This window comes from Meles meles, chromosome 2, assembly GCF_922984935.1.
Source record: "Meles meles chromosome 2, mMelMel3.1 paternal haplotype, whole genome shotgun sequence".
Classification (NCBI taxonomy): domain Eukaryota; kingdom Metazoa; phylum Chordata; class Mammalia; order Carnivora; family Mustelidae; genus Meles; species Meles meles.
The window spans coordinates 195,106,222-195,132,942 of record NC_060067.1 but is presented as its reverse complement, the minus strand read 5'-3'; the positions used below and the strand labels follow the sequence as shown (position 1 = coordinate 195,132,942).

The window sequence follows — 26,721 nt, the reverse complement described above, 5'->3', positions numbered from 1 at the left end:
ACGCTGACTGACCCATCCCTGCGTCCTGCCGACTGACTACAGGTTTCAACAAAGAAAGGCAAACCAAATATTGACATAAGTGCCATATGCAGCCTGATTTTTAATTGTCACCCAAGAGAAGGTCCATATGTTCAATTGAGAATATTTCCTGTGTATGCACTCTATATCAAACATTGCTCCAGCCTCGGGGGAGGGACACAGCAGTGAATAAAACAGAAAAAAAAAATAAAAAATAAAACCTTTGTCCTAGGGATGCCTGGGTGGCTCAGTCAGTTAAGCGTCTGCTTCTGGCTCAGGTCATGCTCTCAGGGACCTGGGATCAAGTCCAACATCAGGCTCCCTGCTCAGTGGGGAGCCTGCTTCTTCCTCTCCCTCTGCTCCTCCCCCTCCTCATGCTCTCTCTCTCTCTCAAAGAAATAAATAAAATCTTTAAGAAATAAAAAACAAAATAAAACCTTTTTCCTAATGAGGCTTCTATATTGTTAAGATTTGGTCCAAAGTCAAAACATACTCTGGATTTAACATGACGCTTCCGACATATGAGGCCAAATGAACATGAGTCACAACCTAGTTTTACAAAGCAGTTTTGATCCCCCTTCACTGACAAACTGAGTTCTCTCTCTCTCTCTTTTTTTTAAATGGCATTTATAGGTATCCTGCCATGCTGATGTACAAAGAAGGAGTTAATTTTCTGGTTCTCTCAACTTTTTAAAATGCATCCAGAATAATAAAGAAATGGGGGCTTAATATGGAAATGCAGCATCTATGAACTCTAGACATCTGCAAATATTTTCTGAACATTGCTGTGTGTGTGTGTGTGTGTGTGTGTGTGTGTGTGTGTATGAATTTAACCTAAAAAGTAAATAGCTGCAGAAGTTCTAATGCCTCCACTCTGCACCCTGGGTGGTCTTCCAACTGCGGGGCGCGGAGCACGTGTGCTCCATTTTGGAGACTACCACTGAGCAGTACCGGCAAATTCTGCGGGCACCTGCGTGGCCGGAGTCTCTGTCAGTTCTTGAGTAGGGGAGACAAACAAATAAAAGTGCTAACTGGAGCCCCCTGAAAAGTGCCACAGCTAGGGGGCAGCATTATCAGTTGGGGCCAAAGCCTACACCCAGACTTCCCACCTAAGAGGGATACAAAGACACTCAACATTGCCCATGAAGGCAAGAAGTGTTCTGGGGAGGACAGGCTTTGCCAGGGATGTCGCCGGGGCAAACGTGAGAGCCCAAATGGAGTGGGCCAGCTAGTCTGGAGGAAGGAGAATCAGTGCCTCAGGGCCACGGCGGAATAGGCTGGCCTCCTTTGAGGCCTCTCCTGGGGAGCCCCAGGCTTCAGCCCCTGCCTCAAGGACCAAGGATCTTCAGCCAGCCTACCTTCTAGAGAGGTGCTGGGATCCGTGCCGCTTATCTCTGAACCCTGTTAGGAAAACACAGGCTGGCTCTGGCTTCCAAGTCGAGCCTGTCTCTGGGCCCGCAGCCACACCTTTCTGGACCACGATTCTGGCCTCTGGGAGGTGGCTGGTTGGACTGCTTGACAGGCAAGTTCCCTGCCAGCTCCCCATTCTGGGGTACCTCAGAAGCCCGGGTGAGGCACAATGTGGGTAATTGTCCCTAGAGAAGGAACAAACAGGTATTTGACCATTTTACTAGTGGCACGGAGACAAGGTCTGGTTTTAAGTAGAAATACCAGGTAAATGAAGACTACGGTACAGTTATGCAAGATTATCTAGAACTTGACACTGATCTGCCTTCTTCCCCCTACAAAGCCTATAGCCACTTGCTGTTTGAAAATCTCCGGAAGTACCCTGCAAAAGGTGCAAAAGTACCCTGCAAAAAAGTATCGTTTGCAGGTATATCTGAGGTATACCCCTAGGCATTATGTTCAACCCAATGAAAGTTCAGGCTTTGGTCTAGTGATTTTTGATACCTTGATTTTACCCACAAGATCTAAGCTTTGCCCAGGACCATAATACACAGACCTGGGACATCTGAAAGTATATTCTTGTCAGCCAGTGCCTCCCTTCTGCACCTAAACATCGGAACGTCTCCTGGTCTCAACCAGCCATCAGACGGTATTAAGTGCTTACTCGCAGTAAGGTCCCATGTTAAATGCTGCTGAAAACCCACAGATGACAATGACTAGGTCCGTTAAATGCCCAGAGCCTAGAACGGAGCTGGGGAGCCTATGTGAGGGAACAAGATATGTTCACATGAGGGGCGCCTGGGTGGCTCAGTGGGTTGAGCCGCTGCCTTCGGCTCAGGTCATGATCTCAGGGTCCTGGGATCGAGTCCCGCATCGGGCTCTCTGCTCAGCAGGGAGCCTGCTTCCCTCTCTCTCTCTCTCTCTGCCTGCCTCTCTGTCTACTTGTGATTTCTCTCTGTCAAATAAATAAATAAAATCTTTAAAAAAAAAAAAAAAGATATGTTCACATGAAAGGCAAATGAAGGAGGGAGGGAGGGGAGTTATTCCAAATAATGAATAACCAGTATGGCCAGGCATCAACCAACTGGGAACGAAGTAAGCCACTGGCCCACAAGAGGCTCAGGAGATCCCCGGATGGACCAGGCTTGAACTCTTCCGAATTAGAATTAGAGGCGGGGGCGCTTAGGGTGGCAGCTATTTCTACCCAGTATGGGAGTGTTTCTGCGTCTGAACAATCATCGCGGCTGCTGGCACACCGCAGCGCGCTGAATGTCAGCCCGGGGTTCCAGTGAGTGATCCCGAGTCTCTAAGGAGCAAGGCTGAGGAAGGACTCGCAGACATGTCATGCTAAATGCACAGGGTCACTGGGGTCCTTCCAGGACACAGGAAAGCCAGTCAGGCAGAGGAGAGAGCTCACGGAAACGTTCTTGGGAGGCAGAGATCTTGATGCAACCCTGTGCTTCCAGAGTCTGCCTTTCCAGAAGTCCCAAGATGTGGTAGCTGGGGAGAGACAAGGGAAACAGCAAGCTGGAAACAAACTCTAGAAGCTCGTGAGAGCCAGGCTGAAGACTTGGGGCTTTCTAAAGGGAGTCCTGGAAGCCTTCTGGGCAGAAGGGAGGGATTCAATCAGAGTTCCCATTAGCAAAAGTAATCACCCTCCCTCTCTCTCTTTTTTTTAAGATTTTATTTATTTATTTGACAGAGAGAGATCACAAGTAGGCGGAGAGGTAGGCAGAGAGAGAGGGGGAAGCAGGCTCCCCGCTGAGCAGAGAGCCCAATGCGGAGCTCGATCCCAGGACCCTGAGATCATGACCTGAGCTGAAGGCACAGGTTTTAACCCACTGAGCCACCCAGGCACCCTTCTCTCTTTTTTTTTTTTTTTTAACGAAGGGTCTCTGCTGTCTAAACCAGAAGTGATGGGGCTATGGATTGGGCGGTGACGCCCAGGAGGAAATGGAAGAATGTGTATGTGTTGTGCAACCCTGTACAGAGAGTAAATTTTAAAAAAGCAGATTGTAGAGCACAATCAGAGTACATCGAGATCTGGTCATTCCCCGAACAGGCCCAGGAACAAACTCCCCTGTGTGTCATGGCCAGAGGGGAACACAGGTTATGTAACCTGGGCTCAGTCACCCATCTCCCCACACAACAGGTTTGCCAAGGGAGCAAATTAGGCTATTTCAGTGTCGTGGGGGCCTGGGGTCACTGGGAAGTCCCTCAGACCAGGGTGACTGAGGAAGGGATGTGCCTGAACTGGGGTCCCTACCCCTGTCCTCTTCGACCATGGCAGCCCTGCTTTTATTTGCTATCTTGGGGTTCTGCCTAAAACTGTACTAGAAAAAAGGCACCCCTCCCCCACTAGAGGATACCACTGTGCCTTCAAACCCTGAAAATGCACAATTCTGTTCTCTTGTCTAAAACATGCTGAGAAAGTCTGTTTCTAGTAAGAAGTGCCCTAAGATATGCTGCAGGAAGCAAATCTATGTGCTGCGGCGAGGCTGAGATCTGCCTTGAGTGAGGCTTGAGCAGCTCTGCTAAGCCTGTGTCTCTGGCCCCAGCCACGCACGCTCCTCCTTCCACACACCTGATGCATTAAGCATGCACCTCTACGGTTCACCAGTCTTAGGAGACCAACTTCCAGGGCAGGCACAGCCTTTTACTCTTTAATTCTCTAGAAAGTCAGAGCTGCTTCGCCAGTGATCCTGCTACTCACTAAACCGAGCTGAACCAAAATTTGTTGTCCTTTTCGGCACTCTGGTGGTCTGAGACCAAGTGTAAAAATGAGACAGGGAAACAGCAAGGGGCAGTGACATGGAGAAAGAACCAGCTCTGTCCTCAGTCTCACCACTAGGTGGGTAACCTGGAACTTTCCAGACACTCCCTGGATCAAGAACATTTCAAGGTCTTCAGAGGCAGCGGAGCCAATTAATTAGGAGCTCTGACCCTGAAGCCTGACTATGCGTGCAGGTTCAAATCCTGGTGTGAGCAACTTAATTCCTGCACCTGTTTCTATATCCTTTGTAAAACAGGGATAACAGCAGGACTTACTTTGCAGGGCTGTTGGGGGGCTTAACTGAGTCAACACAGGAGAAGCACTGAGGACAGGGCCTGGCGTGGATGGCTGTTATCACCACCTCTCCTGTCCTGAGCCTGCCCCTGCCCGGGCTGGGGCCACAAGGTTAGTCATCTGACACTGTCCTGCTTTGTAGGTGACAGCTGAGCCTTGAGGCAGAAACTAGTCTCTGTAGCAACTTTCTTTTTACTCTAGTTGTTAAAAGAATAAATGGTATTTGAGGTATTTGGGCCTTAGCTCTACAGACATTTCTCTCAGAACAAACCTGAGAGGGAAAGTACCCATTTCTTTTGCAGCCAAAACTGTGCATATGGACAGATAATACATTTATCAGAAGGCCTTCCAGAATGAGGAAATGGTATAAACAGCAATCCACATTTCCTCCTCTGATGCCCTAATTTTTTCCATTTCTCTTTCCAGACCATGAAATCCTTATTTCGACAGCTTCTGACTAGAACACATGAACCCCAAAGTGCATTAAAACCATTCACTAACAAAAATAATTTTCAAATCACTGTCCATTTCAACAGTTTTAGAGAAGAACATGCCCTAATTTCTTAAAAAGACACATTTAAATATATGAGAAGCTTGGCAAACTGTCCTAAAATAGTTATTCTTAAATATCCAACAATAGGGGCCCCTGGGTGGCTCAGGCAGTTGAGCATCCGACTCTTGATTTCAGCTCAGGTCACATCTCAAGGCCCTGGGATCAAGTCCCATGTTGGGTTCAGTACTCAGCTGGGAGTCTGCTTGAAGATTCTCTCCCTCCCTCTGCCCTTCCTGCCCCCCCCCACACGTGCCCCCCCCAAAATAAATAAATATTAAAAAAATATATATCCAATGATAGGAGAAGGGTAAATGAATTGGGACATATCCCATATACCACATTATGCAGTCACCCTCAAAAGTCATTTTTTGAGGAGCAGGTAACAACATGGAAAAATGTTCACAATATAACTTACGTGATTAAAATTAAGTTATCAAAATTTTTATATTTGGGGAGCCTCAGTGACTCAGTCATTAAGTGTCTGCCTATGGCTCAGGTCATGATCCCAGAGTCTTGGGATGGAGCCCTGCATTGGGCTCCCAGCTCAGCAGGAAGCCTGCTTCTCCCTTTCTTGTGTTCCCTCTCTCTCTCTCAAGTAAATACATAAAATCTTGAAAAAAATTTTTTATCTTCAATTAAAACTATATGCTCAAAGTAAAAAAAGCAATTGTTTAGAAAAACACAAAAAGGAAATGCACAAAAATGTGAATAGCATTTATTCTCTTGAAGACTTCTTTAAGAGCTCCCAAATTTTCTATAAGCATAGATTCCTGTTATAATATAAAAAACATATAATATATATTCCTATTTTAATATAATTCTATAACAAAAGCATACATTCCTATTATAAATAATTTCATATTTACATACTATATACACTTTTTGAAATTATAATTTTATATTTTATATTTATATACACACACATTCATATATATAGGTTTTCTAAGGCAAATCGTTTTGACTTAGGTATTAGACAGCTTTCAAGTTTTCATGTAAAACTTGAAGACTGGCAACAAACTCATGAAGAGAATTCGGCCAGGTACCCACACAGAGCCACCAGTTTTGAAATCTTAGATTTTGCAAACAAGACATTTGCCTCCAGCCACAGGCCTTCTCCCAGGCAGGCAGCACAGGGCAACAGAGCGCCCACCTCCACCTCAGCTTTTGTCCAAAGAATGTGCCCTCTGTCCAAGCCAGCCACATTTCAAGCAAGGCTCGTTCCATATTTCATTGTCCCCTCTTGATTCCACAAAGGTTACAACTCAGTCAAGAACTTCTGAATGTGAGGATGTAAAAAGGCAGAAAAAGTAACCTAACACAGACTACGCAATAGTTTTCACTTGTCCTGTGGTCTGGGCAATTTTTTCACAATTCTGTATCACCTTGGGCTCCCACAAACTAGAAATTCCTATGAGCTGTCTGTCATTCCCCATTTTAGTTAAGGAACTGGAGATAAAATGATCATTTCTGAGTTGCAGCCAGAAACACCGGTAAAACTGCTTCTATTCTAGTTCATAAGCTTTACAAACTTGGATTTCTTTAAAAGCTCTCAGAGAGGGGCACCTGGGTGGTTCAGTCAGTTAAGCGTCTGCCTCGGGCTCAGGTCGTGATCCCAGGGTCCTGGAATCCAGCCCCAGATCCCTAGGTCCCCAGGTGTCCAGGTGGGGGCGCCCTGCTCAGTGGGGAGTCCACTTCTTCCCTGCCTCTCTCCCTACTCATGCTATCTCTCTCTTTCAAATAAATAAATAAAATCTTTAAAAAAAAAAAAAAAGCTCTCAGAGCCCCTTTATTTTTTTTTTTTAAGATTTTATTTATTTATTTGACAGAGAAAGATCACAAGCAGGCAGAGAGAGATGAGGAAGCAGGCTCCCCACCGAGCAGAGAGCCGGATATGGGACTCGATCCCAGGACCCCGGGATCACGACCAGAGCCAAAGGCAGTGGCCCAACCCACTGAGCCACCCAGGCGCCCAGAGCCCCTTTAAATAGAACAATGTTTAAAACTAAACTCAACCCCTGGCAGCTTCAGATTAGCAATGTTCAATTGAGATGCAACCTTTAGGCAGGAATGTCAAAGAAAAGTGACACTAAGATGTTTGTCTGCCCAAGATGGTGTGACAAACCTCTGGCACCTTCAGTCTGCCTCCTCGGACTGACCTGCCCGTGAGTGAGCAAGGCTTGAAGACCACGGTTTCAGGTTAGGCCGTAAGATACCAACAGCTTGGTGCTACCTTAAAGGAAGTTCCTCTGTATTTTTGAACACAAGAGTCTAACCCATTGCATCATCCAAACAATACTGTTCATAAAACATTGTTAATGGATCCTAACTCAACAGAATTTGGATATAAGAGAGAGTAAGTGCCAAAAAATAATGGACAGATGCTTTATGGGGCAAGTTTGCGCAATAAATTCAGCAGCTGACCTTTAGAATTATATATTCATCTCAGGTTCCTGAGTGTCAACATCTAGAAATTACTAGTATTTCTGTAGTCTGGCTCTTCCCAGAAAAGTGAAACTTGAAGAGAGAGAGGAGAAATCCCCAGCTGTAATGACAAAACAGTCTGATCTTTCCCGGGCCCCTCCTCTGAACAGGTCCATTTTCCACAAGACGGCTACCTCAAAAACAAAAGATGTGGTAAAGCCTGAACATGAGGCATGACACTGTGGCATGCTAGGACACTTTGAGTTCTTTCAAACTCCATTCAGAAGACGGAGAGCCATGAAAACTCTGCCTCTCTGATACAAACAGAAACCAGTCCCTAACTGCATTTGTCCCAAGTAGCTCTCTCTCAAATGTCCCAAATCAAAAAGCCCAGAGATCTCTTTCTAGTCAGACTGCCAGCAATAATAATAAAACTACTGCCAAAATATGCATAACATAGACAGGAAGGAAATAGGTCAAAATGCTTATAATTGAGAGGGAAGGGTGATTAAAAAAAAAAAGGCTTCTCTGTTTACAGTAAATGCAGAAAACAGAGGTCTATAATATATGGCCCATGATATGTCTACATCATTTAAGTGAGGAAGGGAGGTGTGAGGTTTGCTTTTAAGGATTGTCTTTTTCCAGTCACAAAATCTTAGCTCATGAAAGGCTTTAAGCCTAATGCGGTCCTTTCACAAATAAGGAGTCAAGTTTCAGACTGGGAAGGGATTCTCCCAGTAGAGTGAGGACTAGAAAGAAAGCCTCCAAACCTGCTCCACCATGTTGGCAAGCAAGATTTCCTCTAAAAAGTTCGACCTCCTGGACCCCACTCATCCGCCAATCTAAGCTGCCATCTCCACTTGAAAGTGCAGAATCAACCAGAAATTTTTGTTGTGTTAAGCAAATAACTGTTTACATTGAGATAATCACAGGTGAAATTTGTTCGGAAATTGTGAGATTTCACGTTTTTCTCGTGTTAAGCAATGACAAAAATAAATAAATACACAAGTAAACAAATAAACAAATAGAAGGAAGGGTTTTGACAGTCGGGGACACTTCGGATACTCCTGTACCAAGAAGATGCTTGAAAGTGTTCACTTTAAAAGGCAAAGAACCCTTTTATCATGGTCTTAATTAAGCTCCATAACCTTGAAGGTAGGCGGATCGGGGAAGGGGTCTGAGATTCTAATACACTGATCAGTGTCTGTCTCTAGGTCCGAATCCACGTGCCCATTCAAGCCATTTACCACCACTCTGTCTACGCCGCAAGGAGTTAAGGCATCATTTCTGCTTCCTAATTTCAAAACACCAGGCTTCGTACATCAATGACTCCAACACCGCTGTGTGCAGCGGCTATGGGCACTCTGGAGACACCGCGAGAATTTCTACACTTGGCAACCGGCTTTGGATGCTGCCTTTGACCTTTCCGCAAGCGCTCGGCGTAGGGGCCACTGTCACACCGCGGTAGGAGGACGGTCCGGCTCCGTGCTTCCAGGCGCGGTCCAAGAGCGCCTCAAAAACCCTGCTACAGGGCCAGGAAGGACGCCCATGCCCGAGAGACCACCGGCCCCAGCCCCGCGGGATCATCCCTCACATGTGAAGCTCGGGGTCCGCCTTCCGGGCCGGGCCGGTCCCTGCCGCCACACAAACGAGAGGCCGGTCCCGCGGCGCGCGTCACCCGGACCCCGCCGCGCACCAGCCCCGCTCCCGCGCAGCCCGGGCATCCCCGGCTCAGGCACAGGAAGCCGCCCGAAGGCCTCCGCCACCGCGGAAAGAGGAGCCGAGGGCAGAGGCCGGAAAAGCAGAACGGCGCCGGGAGCCGAGGGGAGGCTCACGCGTCTCCGCGGCGGCCGCCGCCTCCCAGGCTTAGGCCGGCGGGGTAGCCTGAGCCCCCGCGCCTCCACCGAGACCACCGGCGCGGCTGCCGGAAAGGACGCAGCTCCCCGCGTCAAGAGCACTCACCTCCTCGGCTGGCCGGGTCGCTACGCCGCCAGCTGTCACCACAGCCCACTGCCTGTTCAGCGTCGGCTCGGATGCTATTTAAGGGCGCCGCCGTAGAGCCGCGGGGCCCTGGCTGCGCCCCAGCCTCCTCCGCCGCCGAGCCAAGCCGCTCGCCAGTGCGCCCGCAGCGCCCGCTCTGCCCCGCCCCGCCCCGCCCCGCCCTCAAGTCCCGCCTCCGCCAGCAAGCCCCGCCCCCGACGTGCGCCTGCCTGCCGGAGGAGCCTAAACCTGGCTGCGTGCTGGCGGGTGCAGGGAGGTGACGAGCAAACTCAGTAGGAGTCGCTTTGCCTGCCTTCGATTTCATAGCGAACCTGTGCAAGGGCGAAGGGTATATCCCAGAGCCTCAGTCTAGAAGCCCGGCCAGCTCTGGGGTCCCGCTGCCACGGGGACCGGAAGACGCCCTTTTGCGTCTTCACTCCCAATTGCGTGCCTTGCTGACTTCTTGGCGACCGGGGTTTCTCTGCAGGCAGAGACCCGGGGCGGGGTGGGGAGCTTCCCTGGCCTTTTTTTTTTTTTTTTTTTTTTGACACTCACTTGCGGAGCCCCTTTTTACCCGATTTCACCACTGTCCCCACATGGGGTTTTGCCACAGTCCCTGGCAGGGAAGACTCGTCTGAACTTCTGCAATGTCTTGGTCGTGAAGCAACTCCGGACCTATCATACTGGTCTAGTTACAGCAGAATGCAGATCCAACGTTACTCAAGGACAATATCCACCTGCCAAGTTCCTGAGGCCTCTCTCCTATTCAGCCTTGGCTGGGGTTTTGAGGGGTTCTGTATCTGTGCAATGCCCATTTGACATGAACTTTTTCAGGTCCTATCCCAAATGTTATTTTTCCTCCCAGCACCTGAGGTCTGCCAGTGTCCTTAACCTCTAATAACGGCGGTTTGGGTTACAGGGGTGCTTGCGCCAGGTATTGGGAGGAGAGCTGCTATCCAGTACTTCTATAAATTGGCAGCATGAAAAGCATTATTGTGATGATAAATCCCTCTGAAAACAACAGCTACAGTGTATTGAAGCAGTTCGCACACGTTATCTTCTTGAATCTTCATCATAACCCTATGAGGTGGATGCTGACATGATTCTCCTTTCACAGATGAGGGAGAAACTGAGGCACAGAGGTTGAATGCTACCGCAGGCAAAACCACACTTGGAACTCATGCAGTCGGCTTCCAGAGCACGCCCATAATAACCAATGGACTACACTTTGTCCTTACGTTTTTGCGAGCCGTGCTCACTGGACATGGTCTCAAGCGTATCAAGTTGACTCAAGCAAGTAATATCCTGGGGACTTTCCTCCCAAAGAGTGCCAGGCACTATAGGACAGTGATGGCGAGGGCAGCCCACGCTCCAGTGGCCTCTGCAGCAGCTCAGGGCTCCGAGACCCCCTTCGACGCACAGACACTCTAAGATTCAAAATGGGCTCCACTTTCCTTTCCTTGGTTTCTCTGCTCAGATCTCTTACTCCTCACCTGTGATTTCATCATTCGCAGCCTCTTCTTTTTTCTCTTGCTTCTCCAACCAGTCCTTCAGCCTCTCCTTATGCACTTCAAAGTTCTCTGCTGTCGTGGTTTGACAGGGCTGCCATTCAAGTATCACAAACCAGATAGCTTACACAACATAAATTTACTGTCTCAGAGTCCGAGAGGCTGGAATTTCAAAATGAAGGTGTGGGCTACTAGGGTTGGTTCCTTCTGAGGGCATCGAGGGAAGAATCTGCTTCAGGCATCTCTCTTTGGCTTGGAGAAAGCTGTCTTTTCCCTGGGTCTCCTCACCCGGTTTTTCCACTGTGTGCGTTGTGACCACATGTCTTCTTATGAGGCCATCAGTCGTACTGGATCAGGGTTCACCTAAGGGCATTAATTTGATGACCTCTGTGAAGGCCCTATCTACTTGGGGGTTAAGACTTCAACAAATAAATCTGGGGAGAGGAGGGGATGCAATTCAACCCACAACACGTGACAGCTGTCACTGACTATCTTCCCTATCGCTTCCCCCTCCAAGACCCTTTTTTCCTCATCGGTTGGCTCTTCCTTGGTTTCTAGCCCTAATGCCAGTAACTGACCCCTGAGATGGGTCAGTTGGAAATGCACACAATGGGAAAGGCACACAATCAGGAATTACATCTCAATTCCTACTCTCTCTGGTAAAGCCGCTGTATGACATAGGGAAGGAAGCAAGTTCAGGTTTCTCCTCTGGAAAAAAGGGGACTAGACTAAATAATTCCTCAGGTCTCTTCCACAGCTAACACTTAAAAAACAAACAAACAAAAAAACGTATCTCCCTAATCATTTCAAAAAGTTTCACAACATATAGGGTTGTTTCATGGCCATGAAATAAAGACTTTGAAGGCAGGCAGGACTGCACAGTGGTTAAAAACATTGGCTAAGCCCCCTTTATTCCTCTGGAAGACAGGAATAATGGCACCACCTTAGGAGGGTGTCAGCCCATTGCCTTAGTTTTCTCATTAAATGAACATTCCAGGCTCCATGGTCAGGGGTTCCATTTTGTGACTTGGGAAGATGTAGGAACACAGACTTAAGTCTCTTTCCCACCTTCTTTTTTTCTCAAACATTTCTATAGCCACCCGAACAAAAGCCAATTGGGTGCTGCAATGGAGCAAATCTAATGGAAATTTCAGTCTCTGATCAATTGTTCTCAGTCCCATACTGGCTTGATTAAAATGCTGTGGCTAACTCTGGTTAGATCCAGATCTATCGAACACCAATTGATCCATCTTCTGGAGAAGCTAAACAGAGTCAAGGTCCTTTTGGGGACAAGCTGAGGGACAGGTTGACAATGATTTTTGTCTCAAAAGCTCCCACTTGTGATTGCCAGCAGCAGAATTGTCACTATTATTGATCTTCTGTATCTACCGATTTTGAGCATGGTCATCTGCAGGACAGCCACAGCCATTAATAGTGGCCAATGTGCTTTTAATTCCAGGATGGCTAAAGAAAGGGTTGGCATTAGTGGCTGGGTGCTCCTCACTCAGTCTCTTTGAGGCTACATCTGCGTTAGGCATATATCCCTCTCCCCCGTGAAACTGTCAGTGTCTAGAGAGCAGGACTGTATGCCATTAATCTCAGATTTGCTGGGCTTCCAGCAATAGGAGAAAGGATGTTTCCACCAAACTGACACTGTTCTATAACTACTGGTGATTATCCCATAGTCTCCAGTGGCCTGCATTGAAGCCATAGTTCTCCCTTCTCCCATGCCCCTTTTATTGCTGCCATGCACTTGATCCTCTGACTTCATTAACTTTATGAGGAAAGTTAGTCTACAGCTCTCTAGCCACTAACCTCCATGGGTGTACCCCTCTTCCCACTGGGAGAGCTCCCAGAGGCTCTCCAAGGCTCCTGTGCTGCTGGGTGGAAATACTTGCAGATTAAGAGCAAAGCCTTAGAGTCAGACTGCTTGGATTCAAATTCCACAACTTACTGGTCCCAGACCTTGGGCAAAAATCCCTCTAATCCCTAGCTTTTTTTTTTTTTTTTAAGATTTTTATTTATTTATTAAAGAGAGATAGAGAGCATGAGCAGGGGGAGAGGTGGAGGGAAGATGGGGGAAGCAGACTCCCCACCGAGCAAGAATCCTGACACCCATTTCCATGCGGGGCTCCATGGCGGGACCCAGAGATCATGACCTGAGCTGAAGGCAGACGCTTAAGTGACTGAACCACCCAGGCACCGCTAATCCCTAGCTTTTTTATCTGCCAAGTGAGTATGAGATCCTAGGGCAGCCAATCTAAATCACAATCCGCTGTAAGTTGCACCATTATCGTATGTATCTCTGAGAAAGAAAAAAAAATGTTCCACCTTATATTTGCAACATCACAGTTAAGAGATGAACCCTATATTGCTTGACTTTTACTGCATAACAAATCGCCTTAAAACTTAGCGGCTTAATGTCTGTCTTTGGCTCCGTCATGATCCCAGGGTCTTGGAATCTTGGAATCGAGCTCCGTGCTCGGTGGGGTGCCTGCTTCTCCCTGTCTTCCCCCACCTCTCCACTGCTTGCGCTCTCCTCTCGTTCTCTCTTTCTCTCACAAAAAATAAATAAATAAACTTTTAAAAAAGGAAGGAAAAAAAAAAACCTAGTGGCTTAAAATAACGACCACGTATTAGCTCACGGTTCTGTGGCTGGGCTCATGGGCTGGGTTCAACCAGGTAGTTCCTCTGCTCCTCTCTCCTCGTCTCTTGCCGCCAGTCAGCCAGTAGATAGATGAGCTGGATGGTTCAAGAATGGCCTCACTCACTTGGTTGTCAGGCTGTTTGCTGGGGTCCCTTAGTTCTCTTCCAGGTGCCCACTCCAGGGAGCTAGATCATGTGTGCTAAAATGGTGGTCTCAGGGCTCCAAGCTCAGCAAAGGGGACAAGCCCTGATGTGCAATTGCTTTTCAGATGCCATGTTTGCCGCCATTCCATGGGCCCAGGAAAGCCACATGACCAAGTCAAGTATCCATGTGGGAAAGGATTACCCAAGGACATCAATTCAAAGGGGAACTATGGTGACCATGTTGCAAAAAATCTGGAAAAAAAAAATATGCATTTAAGAATATACAAAATATAGTAGTAGTGATGGATGTTAAAGATTTATCAGGGTGATCATATCATAATATACATATATCGAATCATTACTCTGTACATTTGAAACTAATATATGTTGTATGTCAATCATATCTCAATTTAAGAAAGTAGAGAAAAAACATATTAGCTGAAGTGAACATAGAGTTTAAGAATATTTACTTTGTAGCTTTGTTGGTGGAGGGACACCCCAATGCTCAAGGAGATGAGAGGCAAATGTTTTGGAAAGCAGAAGTCATTAGCTTCTAGCAGAGGAAAGACCCTTCTCTGGGACTGGAGGGAAAGAAGTTCAAGTGGGTACGGATAAAGTTTGAAAATAGTAGAGTTCAAAGAGGAAGGAATCAGGCCCTCCACTCTTGTGACCAAAGTGAATAAAATATTCTTCATTCTAAAGAATATATAGTCGTGATGCCTTTTCTCCCTCCCCATTCCTCCAGAGATTGCAGTCCTGTGCTCCCTCTGTTTTCACAGAAGAAATAGGGTTTTTACAGGAAAAACCAGGCTTCTGTGAGTTTAGCATTGGTCAATTTTAAAACATATATAACTGTCCAGTTCAATGGATAGTGCTGGTATATACTGTTTCCCTAAGAGTTTCTACCTTTGAGCATTCCTGGTGGGTCTAGCCTTCCTTAAACTTCAGTAAGCCAGCATGGTTTATCAAACTAAAGTTCCCAATTCATAACCACTGATGCTCTGAGAAAATAAGCATTTCTGTTTTAAAACCTGGAGTGTCCCTTTAAAGAGTTTAGGGTGACAAGATGAAATATATCACCAAGAGAGCTCCTTTCAGGGTACTTAAATATTAATCACGCCCCTGCCTTCCAAACATTGCGCTCTTTGTTCAATAATTCCTCCACTGACCTAATAGAGGAATACATAAGCCAACACTGCTCAGAGTGTGTTTTCTGCTTATTAGAAGAAAATTTAAAAGAAAAAAAAAAGAAGAAGAAGAAAGCCATAATTTCTTAAGAAAATAAAATCCTGGGGCACCTGGGTGGCTCAGTAGTTAAGTGTCTGCCTTCGGCGCAGATCCTGATCCCAGAGTCCTGGGATCAAGCCCAGCATCGGGCTCCCTGCTCAGCGGGAAGCCTGCTTCATCCCCTCCCACTCCCCCTGCTTGAGTTCCCTCTCTTGCTTTGTCTCTGCCAAATAAATAAATAAAATCTTTATAAAAAAATTAAATACAATCCTATGTCTGATTCCTGAATAAACACTGGGATAGATCTGGACAGATGGGCAGATGATGATAGGTAGATAGATAGATATAGATAGACAGAGGAATAGATATGATTGGAGTATGTTGGGCTTTTGGGGGACCAAGGGTCATCTTGGATCCAAGAAAGGATTATGTTTAAGAAAAAGAAGTAGGGCGGGGGTGGTGAGTTGCCTTGTGAGATAATGTCTATGAAGCACCTAGTACCGAGCTCGATCAATACTATTACTTTGGCTTCTCTTTGGAAAGCCTTTGTAGCTTATGCTTCTTTCTACCTGCAACCCTGTAAAGTCTTATTTATCATCCAAAACCCAACTCAGGCATCCCTTTCTCCAGGACACACACACGGGGACACACACACACACACACACACACACACACACACAATGTGTTGTCCCCAGAGCTATGTGCTAGCCTGCACATAGGATGTGTGGCCTGTTGTAACTAATAGATTGTCCCTCCTGTGCTTCGAGGCCCACGGGCCTGGCTTTGAGCTCCCTGACCGCGGACATTGTGTGTCTAGCCATCGCCTACCCTCCTGTCAATGCGACACCAGACACTCGGTACCATTTATTCAACGGAATGGCTCTGCCACCTCGGATAGGACAGCTTCTCATTCCCCAGGTGTAACTGTTCTTTCCTCTGGAGGTGCTCCCACGGCTCTTTGTAATGTTTCCATCGTAGGACTTGTCACATTCTGTTGTGATTACCTGTTTGTGTAACACACACACACACACACACACACACACGGACAGAATGTGCGTGATTCTCCCTGATACCACACAGATCCCCCCTTCCCTGTGCCTGACAGTAGCCGGGAGTGCTCTGAAGATTCCTGTAAATGAGTAAAAACAGTGTTTCAAATGCCCATTCTAGTTACACTCAGGAAGGCCTGTGGCCAGAGGTCCGGAGGAAAATTAGATTTAGTATGTAATTCGTCAGTTGTTATCTCTAGTCCTTCCCTCTCCTCTCAGGCGGCAATGCTGCTCTCTTACCACGTGCTTGGGAGAGTGGTCAGTGGAGGCCCAGCCCTGGTCCCTGGAACCTCTCCCACCCTCCCACCGCCCCCAGCCCCCCACCCCCACCTGGCACCACCAACAAGGAAATATTAAGTGGCAGGCCCACAACACCCAGCAGTATTTTAAGTTTCTCTCAGTGAATAGAATGTGGCTGAAAATACCACGGGGAGTGCAGGGGACTTGGACCAGATCGTTGGTCACCCCACGTTCCTGGGGACAGGACACTGGTAACCCCCCTAGGGCTGGCACATCAGCTCCGAGAGGTGTTGAAACTGGGTGAATGGAGCAACACACAGCCTCCCTCTGATCCGATGGGGCTTCTCCTTCATCCCCACAGCACCAGCCATGCCCCTGAGTGCTACCCCAAACCCAGGCCTCAGCCTTCTGGAGGCTGCCACGGCCCACCTTGAGAATCTGATGAACGCTATGGATGCTCACTTCCTAAGTGTTTATCATATGCTGTCTGTGGGTGTCCGAGGATCCCTAGGTTAAGAGCCTCTGATCGAATAGAAAGAGTATTCAATGGGGGATTACAAGATCTAAGCTCGGGGCGCCTGGGTGGCTCAGTGGGTTAAGGCCTCTGCCTTCAGCTCAGTTCATGATCTCAGGGTCCTGGGATCCAGCCCCGCATCCGGGCTCTCTGCTTCTTCCTCTCTCCAGGGAGCCTGCTTCTTCCTCTCTCTCTGTCTGCCTCTCTGACTACTTGTGATCTCTGTCTGTCAAATAAATAAACAAAATCTTTAAATTAAAAAAAAAAGATCTAATTTCAAGGCTGGACTCTGCCCCTTAGCAGTTAAAAAAAAAATGGTTCAAGAAGACAATTTAAGTGATATTGATGAGGGAGCAGAAAGCAAAGCGAGGACAAAGCAGAGGCTGACACCCCACAACACCCCCGGCAACAGGTGGGATCTGTGTGACATTCCTCAGTCACTCCCAGCTGCCCTAAAACTAAGGAAAGGAGAAAATAAATGGCTAACTACCAGCGATCACAGTCCTGCAAGACCCGAGTCTCTATCAGTGATTTAGAAGAACAAACCATTCTTACGTGTCTCTGGAAGTTAGGTTATTGATAGACCCCCAAGATTCAATTTCCTGGAGCCCTACGGTCAGCCTCCCATCCAAAGTACTGTGGGAAACAAAGGTAAAAGGAAATGTAAATCAAGTAAAACTTCCTTACAATTTGCAGCCTATTGACAAACACTGGAGGCGGGCAGAGTAGAACCTTCCTCCAGGAAACTCACAAAGGTTGGAATGTTAATGCTTGGCTAGAGGGAAAAACCACCTCCACTAGACAATAGCCAGGCCCCCAGGATCCTCCAAGGTTTCTTTAGCATATCAAAGTCCTTTTGGATGCCTCCCTTTCTCCTCTGCTCTCCCAACTCCCAAGTACAGAATGACCCACGCCTCACGAGCCCAGGCAGCCGCTCTTCCTGCCCACGGTCCCGTCCCTGCGCTTCAATAAAATCATCTTTTCCTGCACCAAAGACGTCTCAAGAATTCTTCAGCTCCAGACCTCACCTACATTCCCAAACTACATCAATATGAACAAATTATTGAACACTTCATGGAGCCGATAGTTCCCATTCAAGAACCGTACAGCAGGGAGGAAGGCAGGACGCGCTTTTAAGATAAATAATAAAGAACAGAGAGGAGAAAAACAGAAAATCTCTGATTGGCTGGGACTACCCTTAACCTTGACTGAAGTGAGAAAGAACGGAGAAATACTGCAGAGCCTGAGCTGGCTTGGCATTTGGGGATTGGCGGGCTCAATATATTGCGTTTCTGGGCAAGGGGAGCATTTATAGGGACATGAAAGTTATCTGAATTTTGGTTTCCTGATGGTACACCCTGGGCAGGAGCAGATCCGTCATGGGCTTAGAAATTTGTTTTAAGGCTGGTTATGTGAATCAGCTCTGAGCCTCTACAGGTTGTAAGCGGCTTGCCACCTAACGGGCTCTTGGTTCTAGGTTCCTCAGTGCAAGCTTTCTGCTATGCTGTAACCGTTTTTAAGTGTGTGGTGCTATCAGTTTGGCACGAGTAGGCAGCGAACGATTGATGGTTTACTCGAAGTTCGGCTCTGCATCCCTTCACTTAAAAGCATTTGCTGGATCCTTTGATCAGAGGATCTCCAGGAGCCCCAGGCTGGAGAGGGCAGGTAAGTGCAGGACCACATGTGTGTACACCTGCTCATGAAAGGTGTACAGAGCGGACTAATATACGGGACCACAGCTCACAGTATGATGGCCTCGTGCCTCTCTATCCCTAGAATAGACTCCCACTCAATAATTTTAGCCCAGGGGCGCCTGGGTGGCTCAGTGGGTTAAAGCCTCTGCCTACGGCTCAGGTCATGATCCCAGGCTCCTGGGATCGAGCCCCACATCGGGCTCTCTGCTCAGCGGGGAGCCTGCTTCCTCCTCTCTCTCTGCCTGCCTCTCTGCCTAGTTGTGATTTCTCTCTGTCAAATAAATAAAATATTAAAAAAATTTTTTAGCACAAAATATTTTACCTAATTCACGCACTAAAAGGACCTGTGGTATGGGTGCCTCCAGCCTTGTGGCCAGGTGATCAAAGTCTGACCCTTGTTTGGCGTCCCCCTCTAGAACATTCTCTTCCTTGACTCTGTTCAAGTCAAAGCCAAGAGTCTCCATCAGGAATATTCTTATATAGTCAGCACTGAGGGAGACGTCTTTGGCCTAAATATGGAGAACACACGGCTTTTTGAAATTAGGTCCATTTGGTAAATAACCAATGTTCTCACTGACTGAATAAAATTGATTATAATATTCACTCTGCCCAGCTAAAGGCTACTAAAATGTGTTTTGCAAAGGACAGGTTTTGCATCACTGTTAAAAATCCTTACACTTTTTAAAAAAAAAGCTGCCAAGATATTCTTCAATTTAAAATGCAGGCAGCTCAAGGGTGCCTGGGTGGCTCAGTGGGTTGGGGCTTCTGCCTTTGGCTAGGGTCATGATCCCAGGGTCCCGGGATGGAGCCCTGCATTGGGCTCTTTGCTCAGCGGGAAGCCTGCTTCCTCCTCTCTCTCTGCCTACTTGTGATCTCTGTCTGTCAAGTAAATAAATAAAATCTTTGAAAAAAAAATAAAATGCAGGCAGCTCACATACATATGGGCTTCTGGTCATTTAGACTCACTAAACATTTAGGGACGACTGGGTGGCTCAGTGAGTTGGGTGACTGCCTTCAGCTCAGGTCCTGATCCCAGGGTCCTAGGAGTCCCACATCCGGAATCCTTGCTCAGCAGGGAGCCTGCTTCTCCCTGTTTGCCACTCCCACTGCTTAGCTCTCTACCACTCTCTCTCTCTGATAAATACATACATACATAAATACAAAAAAAATTTAGACTCCTCTACTCTCATGGGGTCTTCAAGTCAGTCGATTTGCCAAAATTTACATAGCTTCCACTTTGCCAAGCACTTGGCTTTTTGATAATAATCTGGAGAGGTCACCGAAGGCTTAAATAATTGTAATTTTCTGAACTCTCCTTCTCCTGGGTGTTGTTCCTACTGAGGTACCCCATGCTATTTAGTTTCTATAACTCTCATGTTAGATGGGGGAAACAATAGCACAGTGGTCCAGTCTAAACGTTGCATTCATAGGTGTGCTTTAATGGGTCTTCTTTCCAGGTTTATTGAAAAACCGTCTCTACCATTCATTTACATTGACGGAGCAAGCTCCATTTGGGGCTAGAACTGTTGAGGGTATAAGACATGATTTCTGTTTGCAAAGTTTTTTAAATTAAATTGGGAACTGTGATAAAATAAGGAATATATTTAGTCTTTGTCCTTGATTCCTGGCACAGAGTCCCTAAAACCCTTGGAATTTCCCAAGTCATAAGTGTCTTTTATTGCTGAAAGTGAGTCCCTTTAGCTTGAGTTTATGCTAATGAGGCGATGTGGGTCTCAGGATAGGATTGGTCTTCCAACCTCACTCACTGACTTCCAGGAAGGGGCAGGGGTCTGGAGATTAAGTTTTATAAAACTTCTGAAAAGAAGAAATTGGATGAGCTTCTGGGTGAGTGGATGCAGTCACCTGCCGGCAGGGAGGATGCCATACCCCCACGCCACAGACAGACACACTCCTGAACTCAAGACCCTCCTGGACCTTGCCCTATGTACCTCTTCATCTGGCTGTTTATTCTTATCTGTCCTAATTTCCTTTAGAGTAAACCAATAAATGTAAATGTTTCCCTGAGTTTTATCAGTTGTTCTAGCCAACTATGGAACCTGGGACACGGGAACCCCCGATTTGTAGCCAAATCGGACACAAGTGTGGGGTGTCAGTACTTGTAACTGACATTGGAAGCTTGGGGGGCAGTCTTTTGGGACTGAGCCCTTAACCTGTAGGGATCTGTGCTGACTCTACGTTAGACATGGAACTGAATTATGGAATCAGCAGAAAATTGGCTGTTGCTTTGGAAAACACCCCAGGAACACAGAATATATTGATTTAAAGATAAATAAGAATGCCAAATAGCACCTGAAAAATGTGAGTGGTGTCTCTGTGAACTTATGCTAGGTCTTGCTACAGTAACATGACCTCTGAAATGTCAGTGGCTGATCACAACACAAGTTGATTTTTCATTCTCATGACAGCTGAGCTAGAGATCAGCGGTGGACACCACACATCTTCATCTTCCTAGGACCCAGGATGGTGGGACAGCCTCCCGCTAAGGAGATGTCCCTCATGGCAGAGAAGAAAGTGCAAGGGGAGGACCACAAGATCGCTCTCAAAGCTCTGCTTGGACGGATCACGTGTCACTTCCGTTCATGTTTTATTGCCCCATCAAGTTATGAGAGTATCATAATAGTAATCCTTTCATAGGAAGGGGCTTCGGATAACAGGGCCCAAGAATCTCATCTATCACGAATAGTGCAGAGAAGGAGCGCTCTGAGAACGAAGATGGGGGGAGATCTTGGGGAACAGTAGCCATGACAGGCCCCTCAGTTGGAGCCACTGAAGGGGTCTTGAAGGAGGATTAGGATTCTGACAGATGGAGTGGTGCTGGGCCCTTTGTATGCCATGGCAAAGTGCCCAAGACATCTTCAGATGTCAAGAAACAGACAATTCAGAAAGAATAGGGTTGGAGTTGGTAGGTTGTTTAGGAGAAAGGCTGAACTACTTGAATCACTATATATGGAAACGTGAAGTAACTGCTACTATTTATTGAACTTTGCCCTTGGAGTTGAGACAAATATACTCTTCTTTAAATCTACCATGAGATTTCTCCCCATTTTAGAGAAATTGCGGCTTTAGAGGTCGAGGTCCTGGCCTGAAGCCACAAAGCTGATGCATGCATTAGTCAGGATTCAAACAAACCGTGACAGTCTGCTGCCTAAATAGTCTTCAGTCTACCACTGCTGGGGGAGCCTGGGGGGATTAATACACTTGCCCTGTGCCCTACGCCAAACAGCCGGCTTCTTAGCTTCTTAGCCAGCTTCTTCTTAGCAAGCAACAGGAGCCCACTATGACTGATGTGGATAGATCTAGAACACTGGGAAGAACTCACAGGATGTTCAGGACATGCGCCTGGCATCTAAGCCAGGAAGCAGGTAGAAGCCTAGCCATCTCTTAGCAAGATGAGTCTCGTTAGAATGCCACCAGCACAGCCGCGGTAACTGCCCCAGGTAGACGCCAACCCTCCCTTTGTATCTGTTACCCTCACTCAAGGGTCCAAATTGTAGGATGAGCTTCAGCTGCCAGCCTCTGGCCCTGTGCCTGAGCCCTGAGGGTAGAGAGAGAAAGAGGGAGGATCTCTCTGCTTTGTCATCTGGAGTTGCCGGCAAGGTAGCATGACCGCCCCCAGACAGGGGGAGTGTTGAACGTTGCAGAGCAAACTGCAATGTCAACCATATAACAAATGTCTGCCATATTCTGTAACCCCATGGGGGGGTGCAATTTGGTTATTGATACTATATATCTCATATGCATATATATGCAAAACATATGCATATATAACGTATGCAATGCGAGAGGCAGGTACTAGGATTGGAATTGATATAGACAAGGTGAGTTAATTATCTCTCAGACACTTGGGGTGATGGAATAACGGAAGGCCTCAGGGTGGAGAAGCCCCTCAAAGGTTTGAAGGAGAAATGCACGAGGATCATCAAGCTGACGATAACAAACCCAGGCACCCATGAGCATGTAGGGAGGTACAGATGTGTGAAACAGCACCGACCGTGAAGTACCGGGAGTAGAAGAGGGACATGGGGCTGCCATGACAGCTGCTCTCAGCCAGCCCAGCTGATTGCACTGGGTGATGGAGAGGTACTCAACAGTTTGAGAGAGGTGGCTCACACTTGCATTTTATTCATTTATTTATTTATTTTAAGATTATTTACTTATTGGACAGACAGAGATCACAAGCACACAGAAAGGCAGGCAGAGGGAGAGAGACGGGGGAGCAGGCTCCTTGCCAATCAGAGAGCCCCATGCAGGACTCGATCTCAAAACCCTGGGATCATGACCTGAGCTGAAGGCAGAGGCTTAACTCACTGAGCCACCCAGGCTCCCCACATGCTTGCATTTTTGAAAGCTCGCTCTGATCCCTGATGGAGGGTGGACAGCAGGAATGAGTGTGGATTGGGGTTAAGCCTGGCAGGCCACGGGAGATCAAGTTTCTATTTCGGGCTCTTTCACCAATTAACTGTGTGATTTGACCTCTGACTTAGGCTTTGTGTGTTTAGGTCTCATTATTCTCATCTTAAAGAAGATTTAGATCGATAAGATAATTTTTTTTTTTTTTAAGATTTTTTTGGCTTATTTTAGATGGAGGGCAGAGAGAGAGAAGCTCAAGCGGACTCCCTGAGGCGGTGTTCCATCTCGTGACCTTGACTGAGCTCTTGACCGGAGCAGAAACCAGGAGTCCCACGCCTCAGCTGAGCCACCCAGGTGCCCTGGATGGATAAGATAATCTGAACGTGGTCCAGTTCCCTTTAGAAGTTCTAGGTTTAGTCACCCCAAAGGCAGATTGGAGTACAAACATAAAAGGACGTCAAATTTCAGGGTAAGGTATTTGAACTACTTACTTATTTATTCAACGAACATTTATTGCGTTTTCTACATCCAGCACTGTTCTAGGGATGTAGCAGAGGACAAGAAAATTCCCCAACGCTATGTGACCTTTTTGGAATAAGAGCTTACATCCTAACCGGGTGGGAAGTCAACAGTAAAGAGACAACAGTCTAATAATATCGAGTGGCAATATATGCTATCAAGAAAAATAAAGCAAAACAAAAATAAAAGTTGAGGGGATTGAGAGTGACAGGAGAGAGGCAGCCCCTACACGTGCCGGCAAGGAAGGCTTCTCAAGGAAGCAAAAAAGATTTCGGGAAGATATTTAAATGAAGGAGGGATCAAGAGCCTTGAAGACAAGTGAGAAGAATTTTCCCAGCAGAGTGAGCCAATAAACGGCAACTGCAGTCACAACACCGTGGATGGAGCTAGAGAGTACTGTACTTAGACGAAACAAGTCAGAGAAAGACAAACCCCATATGATTTCACTCCTATGTGGGATTTAAGAAACGAAACAGATGAACATAGGGGAAGGGAAGGAAAAATAAAATAAGATTAAAAACAGAGAGGAAGGCAAACCGTAAGATACTCTAAACTCTGGGTAATAAACTGAGGGTTGTTGGAGGGGAGGTGGGTAGGGGGATGGAGTAATTGGGTGGTGGGCATTAAGGACGGCACATGACATAATGGGCACTGGGTGTCATTTGCAACTGATGAATTGCTAAATTCTATCTCCGAAACTAAAAAAAAAAACCATGGCAACAGCAAAGGTGTCAGACAGGTATGTTTAAGGGAGAGCAGGAAGGTCAATGAGGCAGAGCAGGGTAAGGAAAGTTTCAGGTAAAGGGAAGAGCCAAGACAAAGGCTCTGAGTCATGTGTCAGGAAGGACAGGGCGATCAATATGGGGGAATGGAACAAGCCAGGAAAAGGCTTGCAGTAGATGAAGTGGCAATGGGCCACACCTACTCCATGACTTGTTTTTTAATTCCATTATTTCAGTGTGGTAGGCACGGGGCTAAGCTCTGGGAACACACCCATCAACAGGCCATGCCTTCAAGGAGCTTAAAATGCTTCTAATGCACTCGTACGCTGTCAAACACATTTTTAGTCATTGACCGTATTTTCCAGCACTGCATCTCTTGCCAACTCAGTTAAGCTCTTCTGATCCATCAGGCTGTTGCTTAACATGTCTACTTTGCCCGGCTTTGCCCTTACTATTGACCCACATATCTAAAGCTTCTTTGTCTTTAGGGTAAGCTCAAATACCAGTTACTTCAGGAAATTTCTTATACCCTAGGTTGGAAGAAATCACACGCATCCATTGATCTGTCCATCCACCCGTCTGTCCATCCATCCATCCATCCTATTCTTTGATTCTTTTCCTTTCTAGCAGGTCTGTCCTGGACATTGTTGATGCAGCAGTGAACAAAACAATCCTGCTTTCAATTATGTCAGAATGTAATGGCAAAGTTTGACAAGAATATCAACCGTTGAAACATGGGAAACATTATAATCGATCATTTTTTAATCAGGCACTTCCTATTTGCCCAATGTCAACATTAAACACAATGAGTAATAATAAAAAGTGAAGTATCAAATCCTGACTTCAAGAATATCTCCTGTTTTACAAATATAATCTGTAAACATTTTTTTAGGGTAGAGAAAATATATTATATATCTGCTGATTAAAGTCTTCATATAAAATTCAAATAATAGAAATTCATTGGATAATTTAGTAGGATGACAAAAATAAGTACATTTGACTGTTGAACAATGGAGGGGGCTAGGAGTGCTAACCCTCCCACACACAGTTTAAAATTCGCGTACAGCTTCTGACTCCCAAAAAGGTCAACTACTAATAGCCTACTGTTGACCAGAATCCTTACCAGTAATGTAAACAGTCGATTCAACCACGTTTTGTATCTCATACATATTATATACTATATTCTTACAATAAAGCAAGCTAGAGAAAAGAAAATGTTAAGGAAATCATAAAGAACAGAAAACAAAGTTACAGAACTGTACTGTATTTATCAATACTATAACTTTGCATCATATTTACAAAATGAATCATTAGTACCTCCCTCAATAGCATCTTATAAGATACAAAAACACTGTAGATGTCAATACATGTTAATAACACTAGACATCAACAAATGAAGATACAATGTAAAAAAATTCATATTTATTTATAGGTCTAATAATTCCTGCTTTCACAATGAAAAAGCAGCAAGATGATCGATTTACGGCAGCCTAGTGTATCCTGTATGATTGCTTCACAGGAGCCTAGTGTATACATTAGTGAATGAATTGCTATAAAATTTTTATGGCACACAGCATTGTAGTCCTATTCATAACGCAGTAACACAGTACTGAAAACACAGTTGCATTGTTTAAAACCACCTACCCATGATTGGCCAATATGTAATTTCTCCACTTAAGAGCGAGAGATGCATACTGTACAGTGATGTAATTCTTTGACAGCAAAGTTATAAAAGGGTAAAAAAGTGAACATATCATTAATTTTGTATTAAATACCACTCATGTTATGCCTACATAAGGGTAGTCCATCCCTTTCCATAAAAGTCTTGCTCACGGTGTTCTATGCAGTGAATTCTTAGTCCATAGCAAGGATGATGTCATGGGAACATCTCATACGGTTCTTGCCCTACCGATGTTAGATTTCACAGATCATTCTTAATGGAATGGCTTGATGATGATACACTATTCATTAAGTGGAAATGGATCATCATAAAGTTCTTGATTCCTATCGTCTTCACAGTGAGTAGGCTGAGCAGGGGGACGAGAAGGCATCAGTCTTGCTATCTCAGGCGGGCAGAGGAGGAAGAGATAGGGGAAGTAGAAAGGGAGGGAGGAGAGGCAGGAACACTGGGTGTAAATTTATAGAAATATATTGTAATTTCTGCCTGACTTTTTTGCTTTTTTCATGTCTCTAAAAATGTTTCTATATGGTACCAATCTTTCTTCCACTGTTTCAACGTCCATATTGTAGAAGGGCCCATGTCATTAAAAAAAAGTCAAAAGCTGTCTTGAATAATCAGGTTGATTTCTGCCGGATTGTCCAATGATCATTTTTGGGGCACGGTTACTTCTATATCTTCTCTCTCACCATCAGGCATCGGTCTGGAAGCATTCATCTCCATCAGGCCATCTCCTAATTCCTCTGGTGTGGTATCCATTAGCTCTTGAATTTCTCTAAGACCCATATCTCAAAATCCTTCCTCCCCACCGTTTCTCTGCCATATCCATAATCTCTATCTTCATTTCCTTTTGGCTCTGTCGTAACTTTTGTGACTCTGAGCAGCTTTCTCCAGCAGGAATCCATTGCTTTGTGCTTGATGGCTTTCATGGCTTTTTCTTTAACAACGATGGCATCTCCAATG

General features: G+C 46.1%; 1 protein-coding gene across 4 annotated transcripts in view; it reads right to left on the bottom strand.

Moving 5' to 3' along the window:
- Positions 1-9,581, bottom strand: part of ACSL1 (acyl-CoA synthetase long chain family member 1) — a 64,824-nt gene extending 55,243 nt beyond the window's left edge. For all 4 annotated transcript variants that reach the window (XM_045993805.1, XM_045993814.1, XM_045993823.1 and 1 more), the window contains exon 1: positions 9,429-9,581. The gene's annotated coding sequence lies outside the window, so the exon portion shown is untranslated. The remainder of the gene's footprint in view (positions 1-9,428) is intronic.
- Positions 9,582-26,721: the final 17,140 nt, after the last annotated feature.